Genomic DNA, 9,710 nt, shown 5'->3' with positions numbered 1-9,710 from the left:
TCTAGCTCTTTCAAGTCCCTCCTGTATAAAACCCACTTTACGTGGCTTTTAGCGTGATTTTATGCGCATAGGCGCAGCGGCATTGGCACCTCTGGTTAATTGGGTTTAAACCATTCTCGCTCCCACAAAGTCTGTCTCTTCACTTTTCCCTTAGAACTGATCTAGTTCTCATAATAAACACCCTATTCCTACTCTAAAGCCTAGCACTTGCTCATTAAAGCAATTATATAAGTCAGCACTAAAAAACTAAAAGCACTACACCCTCACAAACTCCCCTGGAGTACCTTGTTCCCCACTGGCCCTTTTTTTCAATTATAAAGGAATTCCCAATACTATTCTAGCATGTCCAAAGGTCAGTTGTCAATCTCCTCTCCGGTCCAGCTGGTGAATCTGGGAATCTTGAGGCAATGTTACAACTGCCTCATGTACACAGACAACCCTCTCCTCCTACCAACAAATTCCAACACATGTGAGAGATCCAACCATATAGCCAAACTGGAGACTAAGCTCTTCTCAACTCAGTACTGGCGTGAACTGTAGTCAGGGTGAGGAGAAGGAAACCACACTCACTACAATTCCAATCTCACATAGACCTACCTACCGACAGCAAACCAAACACATAAACACACAAAAACATACCTGAGGCTCTAAATAAAGAAATCTGCCTAAGCTTGGCAGAGACCTCCAAAGCAGACACCCAAGCAACCGCTACCCCAAAACAAAACATCGCAACACATAGCTCACAAAGCCAGTGTGCCGAAAGCAGTCACAGCCCTTAAGGCTAAACAACACACCTGATACACTTGTAATAGGTGATCTCTGTCGTCAGGCACACTGACGTCCCGCTCACCAGGCTGAACAAGGAGAAGGTCACAGTGAACTGCCTGTCGGGCACTAGGATCCGCCACAAAACACAAGGACTCAGGTCACTCCAAGGCAAGTACAAATATGACTCAGTCATTGTCCATGCTGGTGTGAATGACCTGAGACGTACCTCCCTGGACTACATGAAAAGAGACATAGAGGAGATCTCTGAGCATGTAGCCCAGGCCGGTATTACCCTGACCTTGAGTAGCATCTTACCCTCACCAAGAATGTTGCCACAGTATGAAGACAAGATGATCAATTTCACAATTGGCTTAAGTATTGGTGTCATTCAAAGGGGATCCAATGCCTGTCAGCCTGGGATGACATGCTCGACAAGCCACGATGCTTTGCTAGGGACGGCTTGCACCTGTCTCCCCTGGGCTTTTGGATATTGGCAAAGGCTCTTGAAACCCCCATAGTGCCTTTTTTAGGCAAGGCTTAAATGACAAACCCACCTCCATAGGTATCACAAGGGATAAGAAACTAAGAGTAATGCTACTCAGTGCCAGAAGTCTAAACCTCAAGATGCACGCACTCAAAACTCTCCTTAGCATGGAGAACATCGATATCTGTGCAGTAACAGAAACCTGGTTCAAGGCTCCTAAGAGCACCCCAGCACTACCAGGTTATACCTCATACCATGCTTTTCGGCCCCAAAACTTGGACCGAACCACAAAAGGAGGGGGAGTATCAATATTTGTCAGATACCCACACCTCCAGATTGGTGGCACATCATGAAGCATCAGAGGCTATCCATGTGCAACTAACAGTGGGAGGGGGTAAAACTGCCTTCCAGTTTATAGTCTGCTACAGACCACCCTCCCAAACCCAGGAACCCCACTCGGCCTTCCTGAGAACACTGGAAAATATGAAGGTCTTTCCAAACACCATTATATTGGGCGACTTCAACTACCCAAACATAGACTGGGAGCATTACTCTAGCTCCAACACCTTAGCCAAAAGGTTCCTAGAATTTATAAACTCAAATGCTATGGAACAACTTGTTACCACTCCCACAAGAGGGGAAAACATACTGGACCTGATCATCACCAACATGGGGGCTCTATGCTCCAGACCAGAAGTGTATCCCTCACTGGTAAGATCAGACCATAAACTAATCTCACTGGATATTCACATCCTGACCCTACCCCCTGCCCAGAAAGCCACAGTGAAAAACTTCTCTAAAGCAAATTTCACATTCCTCAAAACTGAGGTAGAATCCTTCAAAGCCTGTGGAAAATACGGCCCAGACCGCAGAATCCTTTATAAACGCATTCTATGAACACCTTCAGGAATGCATGGATCATGCAATCCCAAATAAAACCAAGACCCAATCCTCCAAAGGCAGGCATCCTGTCCAGTGGGCCCCAGCCATAAACAAAGTATACAATAGAAGGAGGAAGCTACAACATGATAGAGCAAAATCCCAAAAAGGGAAGGCATCTCTGATCAGTATTAGCAAAAATCTACGGGCACTCATAAAATCATCTTAGACCAGCTTCGAGAGAAATATTGCACAGGACACTAAGGATAATCACAAGGCTTTCTTTAGTTATGTTAGGAACCTGGGTGGGAATTTCCAGATATGCTCATAATTAGTCCAAAATGACAAAAAATACACCAAACCCACAGATATTGCCAACATCCTAGCTGACAGGTTCAGTGCAAACTTCTCCCACCTCCCCACCAAAAGAGCAAATATCTATCCCAGCAGAGTGCTGCCCCCCTGACATCTCAGATCTCTCCAAAGCAAAAAACACAACATCAATGGGACCAGACGTTGTCCCGGGCTGCGTCCTACATGAACTCCAAGAAGAGCTAAACCCAAACATAAAACTACTGTTCAATTTCAGCCTTACTACAGGATATGTACCCAAAGAGTGACGTACAGCAACAGTGGTCCCAGTCCATAAAGGTGGTGCCTCAACGGTTCCTGGAAACTATCGCCCCATAAGCCTGACTAGCTTGGTCTGCAAAGCTATGGAAAGGATCATCATGGACCTCATAAATAAAGATATTGGGGACCTACAGACACTGGATCCTACCCAGTTCGGCTTTGTTAAGGGCAGATCCTGCCTCGTAAACCTGGTCAATTTCTTTGAAACAGTCACCAAGGCCATTGACGAGGGGAAGGTGGTCCACACAGCCTACCTGGACCTCGCAAAAGCCTTTGATACAATACCCCACCCGGGCATTATAGATAAGCTCACCAGCTTAAATATAAACCCCTATGTCACTAGATGGGTTGCAAACAGGCTCAAGAAACAGAACCCACATGGTTAGAATTGTTGAAGCCATGTCAGACTCCAAACCAGTTACAAGTGATGTCACACAAGGCTCAGTCCTGGGACCTCTCTTGTTCGGTATATATTTCTCAGAGGTGCAGGCCAACACGGAAGGACTGTGGCTGACCAAGTTCACAGATGACTGCAAACTAGGCACCATAATCAACTCTCCAGCCAACACAAGCATCCTACAAAAGGGCCTCATAGAAACAGACAACTGGTGCCAGAGCCATAGCCTCAAGCTAAACGCCAAAAAGTGTATAGTCATCCCCTTTGGCAAAAACAAAGTGCCCACAAATTACCACGTAGGTGGTAATCCATTAAGTAAGGAAGAAGTAATTAGGGACCTGGGGACCCAAGTTGATATCAATCTCTCATTTGAAAACCACGTGGCCAAAGTGGTTAGAAAAACATTTTATATAGCCCACCTAATCATGAAGGGATTCACATCTAGATCATGGGGAGGTCATCGTGCCTCTTTACTCATCCCTCATCAGGCCCATAATTGAGTACATTGCCCCTTTTGGGATGTACCTTACCAGACACCTGCAGCAACTGGAAAGACCCCAAATGTTCCTCACCAAGAGGATCAAAGGGCTCAAACAGATGCCATATGCTGCCCGGTTAAAGAAACTCCAGCTCTACTCAGTGGCATACCGCCTGCTCAGAGGCGATCTGTGCCTGACGTATAAAGCCATGTCCAACCCGGAATTAATGGACATGCTGCATCTCAGAAAATCCAAATCCCACCAAGCTACACGCTCGATAGACTTGAACCTCAGCACTGAAATAAATAGGACATGCTGGAGGGACAGATTCATAACCCAGAGGCTCCCTTCACTCTGGAATAAAATCCCAGTCCAGGTTAGGCAGAGTCCCTCATTGACTCTCTTCAAGAGGAATGCTGATGAGTGGATGGGAGATCATAGGTTTACCCCAGGTATCACTTCTGTGTCACTGTTAGACAGAGGCACGGTATACTAACCTCGAAAAAAGGCATAGCAAAATTCATTTAAAATGGGTGGCGAAAGCCAAACACACTCTGGCTAGGCTTATAAATGCCCTAGGGCAGATAGCCTAGTATGAACCTATAAACATATAAATACACCTGTATGTCTTTACAGCCTACCTGGGAACCTGCAGTTCAACACAGCACATACCTGGAAAAGTAACCTGGCTATGTGCAGGTGAATAATGTTTAGGAAAAGAGCAATAACTTATTTGGAAAATGTTGCCACACTAGTGACTGTGATCCATATCTTTATACTTTTACCTGCAAAGCTAAAATTTTAAAGATGCACAAAGCTGCACGTTGTTTGCTTTCTCAGCTGATGACAACTTAAACACAGAATTTCACACTGATAATGTTCTAAAACAAGCAAGCTCAAATCTTGTGACATTCTAATGATTTAAACATCATCTGACCTCTGTTCTTAAAAAAAGCATCCCTCAGTCTGTTCTAATTCCTATATATCTGCTCAGTTTCCATTATTCTTGCAAAAACATCTGACAAAGTGGTCCAAATAATTATTAAGAGTGTCAACATTAAATCAAAAATGCCTGCTGCTATCCATTACTTTATGGTATTAGGGATAAGTTGAGTTTATGAACTTAAGCAATGGGTGAAATTCTCTGAAATGTTTTTTTTTTTTTTTTTTTTTTACTTAATACCTTTTGCATTAATATTTCTGAATAAAAAATACATAGATTTAGCCCATCTGTTTGCTGTCCTCATGTAAATTAAGTGACCTGGTCAATTATTCAATTGTTGTTATTATGTTTATCAACGTAGGTAATCTTTGTATATATGTAGTTGTATGTATGTACCTATGTATGTACAGTATGTGTGTGAATGTATTTGAATAACATGCCTGGGTCATGTCTGAAAAGAGTCTATGGACCAGCCCACCTGTCCAGTAACAAATGTTAAAAAACAAAAAAAACAAAAAAAAAAAAAAAAAACAAAAACAAAAGGAATCAGCTTTGAGGCATGTGCACTTCCCAGCTGTGACATCCAAATGCAAAACACTTCCTACTTTTCCTAAGGCTCTGGTCGATGGGCAGAAAGAAATACCTAAACACTGGCATTACCTAACTGCCACAGGTGTCCTTTGTTATATATTATTACTTGAATCTGGTAGCATATTTGTTTTCTAGTTATCAGTTTTAAAATATAATATACCCATGACATGACATACACCAGTCACTATATGTGCATACATAGCAAGTGTGTGTAATGCCGGCACAAGTAACTGAATAGTCTTATAATTGTAGAACATAAGGGGAGGTCATAGTACAACGGGGATTGTGAATTTGCCATTTCCTAACTGATGTACAATCTCAGAGTTACTTTATAAGGGTCTATATTAATTAATCAAAATATACATTCATCGAATACATATTCATTGACAGCTAAACAGCGGAATTCATTACAGTGAAGTATGTAATTTGTCCCAGGGATAGGAACCACTGGCCCTCTAGCACTCCAGAGCACACACTAAATCAAGCCCACACAAGTTGGGAGGCTTTTTCTCCCAAACCCCCTAACTATGAATATATATATATATATATATATATATATATATATATATATATATATATATATATATATATATATATATATATATATATATATATATATATATATATATATATATATATATATATATATCAATTCCAAGATTGCACTACAGTGGGGAAAAGGCAAAATTGTGGTGATGCCCTATTGGTTCCTACCCTAGGAAAAATTACGTGCTTTGCTGTAATTTCACTGTTTAGCCATTGATGAATACATATTTGAAGAATACATATTTCAAGGAACTAATATAGACTCCTTTATATAAGTAGCTTTGAGTTTGGTGGGGTGATGCCCCCACATGAGTGCTTTGTGTATTTTTTTTTAGTGTTTTTCACTTTCAGTCAATGTAGGTTTGATGATGCATTCTACTGTGGAGCTTTTCTCCTTGGATCTCTGCTGAAAATTGGCCTCACAGCTCAGTCAGACTAACCCAGACAACAAATGTAAAATAAATAAATAAAATGTGCATTTTTGACTATAGGTAGTACACTCACCCCCCTAGATATATATATATATATATATATATATATATATATATATATATATATATATATATATATATATATATATATATATATATATATATATATATATAGATAGATATATATGTGGCAGTTTTTTGTGTACTAAAGTATACAAGCTTAAAACGATTGCGAAAAACTACCACCTACAATAAGTGCACACAATCTGTATTCGAGAACATCCCTACCATATTTTTTGTGCTGTCTAGTCAATCAGAAAGATTACACGGTGTGTACATTTATTCTACACTTTGTAGTAACCTTAATGACTCCTCCTCATAAAAAGCTACAAGAAAATAAATAGGAAAACTAAAATTAGCAGGAAGAAAGTGTGACTTATGCCTTTGTTGCGTGTTCACTCAGAATGTTGTACACTTAGTTTGCACTTAGTGTTGGCATTATTGCATGCCAGGATGAGTGTGTCTATTGTATGTGTCTGCGTGTGTGTGGGTGAAATAGGGGATAAATAGGAAAGTAGGAGTCCGGATTTGAGTGTGTATGTTGACGCATGCATGTTGATGAATGAGTATATGTTTCTATGACTTTGACTGTTGACGGACTTGTTTGTTGATCTGTTAATTGGTGTGTGTGTGTGTGTGTGTGTGTGTGTGTGTGTGTGTGTGTGTGTGTGTGTGTGTGTGCGTGTGTGCGTGTGTGGTGTGTGTGTGTGTGTGTGTGTGTGTGTGTGTATGTGTGTGTGTGTGTGTGTGTGTGCAACATTGAATCGCTGCGGGTATGTGAGTGTAGAAGTGCTCTGCTGACTAAATGTATGAGCTGCTAGTGTTAGTTAAAGTGTCATTCAGGGACATTCTAATGAGATGAGTGACCTCTGCATCACATTTTGTCACCTTGGTAATAATTTTTATGAGTGGTTAGCACTTTTCTTAATTTAGCCATCATCTAAGCCAAATGGCAAAGGGAAGCACAATACAACATTAACACCTAAAAATTAAAATACTAAATATGGTAGATGTAACATGAATTGCATACTTATAGAATTTAAGTAAGTGTTACATGCATCATGTGTCATACTTATGGCAGAAGGTACACCACCACCACAGTCTATACAAGATAAGCAGCTAAAATAATATATCAAATTGAAATTCTATGAATGTTAGTTTTAATTAATTTAATATGTACAAAAAAGTGCATAAATACATTTCAGCTTTAGAATACTTACATAATTTTCAATATGCATAATATTTTAGTTGGTGGGTATACAAGCATTGTCTGTGTTATAATTAGTTGAACAGGATCATAGGTTCATAGCTGTGTACTAGGCTAATGATCCTGGGGCCTTTACAAGCCTAGCCAATAGAAGTGCCCTGGCATTGTGCAGCCCATTGTTAGTGATCCCAGGGTGATCTTTCTATTTCCCATCCACTCATCAAGATTTCCCTTGAAGAGTGATAGTGAGGTGCTCTGCTTGACATGTATAGGAAGTCTATTCCAGAGCATGGACAGTCTCTGGGTTATGAACCTGTTCCTCTAGCATGTTCTGTTGATTGTGGTAATGAGGTTGAGGTCTCTGGAGCATGTGGTGTAGACGGATTGGGATTTCTTTAGATGTAGCATTTCTAACAGAGCTGGGTCAGACATGGCTTTGTAAGCCAAGCAGAGATCACCTCTTAGTAGACGATATGAGACAGAGAATAGCTGGAGTTTTTTTAGTCTGTCCATGTAGAACATGTATTTAAGGCCTAAGATCCTCTTTGTGAGGTACTTTTGTGGCCTCTCCAGCTGTTGCAGGTGTCTAGTGAGGTCCATGCCAAATGGGGCATTATACTCTATGATTGGTCTAATGAGGGAAGATAGAAATGATGACCTCTTTCTTCCTAGATGCAAAACTCTTGGTAATGAGATGTGCCACACAGAAGGACTTTCTGACACAGTGGCAATGTGGTGGTTGAAGGAGAGTTTGCTATCAACCTATGCCCCCATATCTCTTATAAAGCCTTTAGTGTTCAGTGGGCTCTCATTGATGTAGTAATTAGTGGGAATTGAGTTCTTTCCAAGGGGGATGACAATGCATTTTTTGGCATTAAGCTTAAGGCCATGGTTTCGACACCAGTCATTGGTCTCAGTGAGGCCTTTCTGTAGGGTGTCTGCATCACTTGGGGAGTTAATAATGGCTCCCAGCTTGCAGTTGTCTGCATACTTGGTCAGCCAGACTCCCTCCATGTTGGCCTGGACTTCTGAGAAATAGAAACCAAACAGGAGAGGACCCAAGACTAATCCCTTTGGGACTCCATTCGTGACTGGTCAGCAGTCTGACTTGGAGTCCACTACTTTCACACTGTATGTTCTATCTGTGAGCCAATTTACAACCCATCTAACAATATAGGGGTTGATGCTTAGTTTGGTGAGTTTATCAATAATTTCTGAGTAAGGAATGTTATCAAAGGCCTGGGCCAGATCGAGGTAGGCTGTATGAACTGCCTTACCTCCATCCACTGCTCTGGCGACTGACTCAAAGAAGTCAACCAAGTTGAGCAGGCATGATTTACCTCTCATAAAACCAAATTGCGTGGGATCTAGAGTTTGACGATTCCCTATATCCTTGTTAATTAGGTCCATGATGATGCACTCCATAGCCTTACATATCAGATTCATCAGGCTAATGAAGGGGGATAATTTCCAGGGACTGTAGTTGCTCCTCCTTTATGGAGAGGGATGACGATAGCAATGCATAATTTGGTAGGGACAAAGCCCGAGGTGAGGCTGTGAGTGAATAGAGCACACAGATATGGTGCCAGTTCACTTTGTAATTCATGTAGAACACAGACAGAGATATTGTCAGGTCCCATGAAAGCTGTATTCCTGGCCTTAGACAATGCAGCTTTAACCTGTGCTGCAGTAATGCAGGGAGCCTGGCATTCTTCTGGTTTTGAGATTGGTCCTTTAGAGGATGAGAGAGGGGTAAAGTTGGCACTGAATCTGTCAGCCAGTAAGTTGGCAATATCTTTTGACTCAGTATAGAAGGTACCATTGTGTAGTAGCTCAGAGCAAATCTAGGTATTGCCATGGAGATTCTTGATATAACTAAAGAAGGCTTTGTGGTTGTTTATAGTGTCTGCAGAAATTCTGCCTTCATAGCTGGCTTTGGAGGTTTTGATGAGGGATCTCAACTTTTTGTTGAGGCTAATAAGGGAATTTTTCCAGTCTTGGGACTTCACCTTTTTTCGGCAAAAGTTTCTTCCTTCTGTTGTAGAGTTTATTAATGGCAAGGGAACACCAGACTGGCTTCCTTTTTTGGAGGTAACTGTCTTGGTTCTGTTGGGTATGGCTAGTTCCATGCGTGTTTACTATTAAAATTTCGAACGGCACTCCATCGACTGTACTATAGTCGAACACGGAAGTTAGAAAATGGTAAAGTCGAAGTCAAAAAAACAATCTAGGAATGGGTTTTAACATGGGTCGAGGTAAGGGAGATGTTTGTAGTTCAGAATAATACTGAAC

Source organism: Protopterus annectens, chromosome 8.part0, assembly GCF_019279795.1.
Source record: "Protopterus annectens isolate FY-2018-M chromosome 8.part0, PAN1.0, whole genome shotgun sequence".
NCBI lineage: Eukaryota > Metazoa > Chordata > Ceratodontiformes > Protopteridae > Protopterus > Protopterus annectens.
This window is presented reverse-complemented; position numbering follows the sequence as displayed.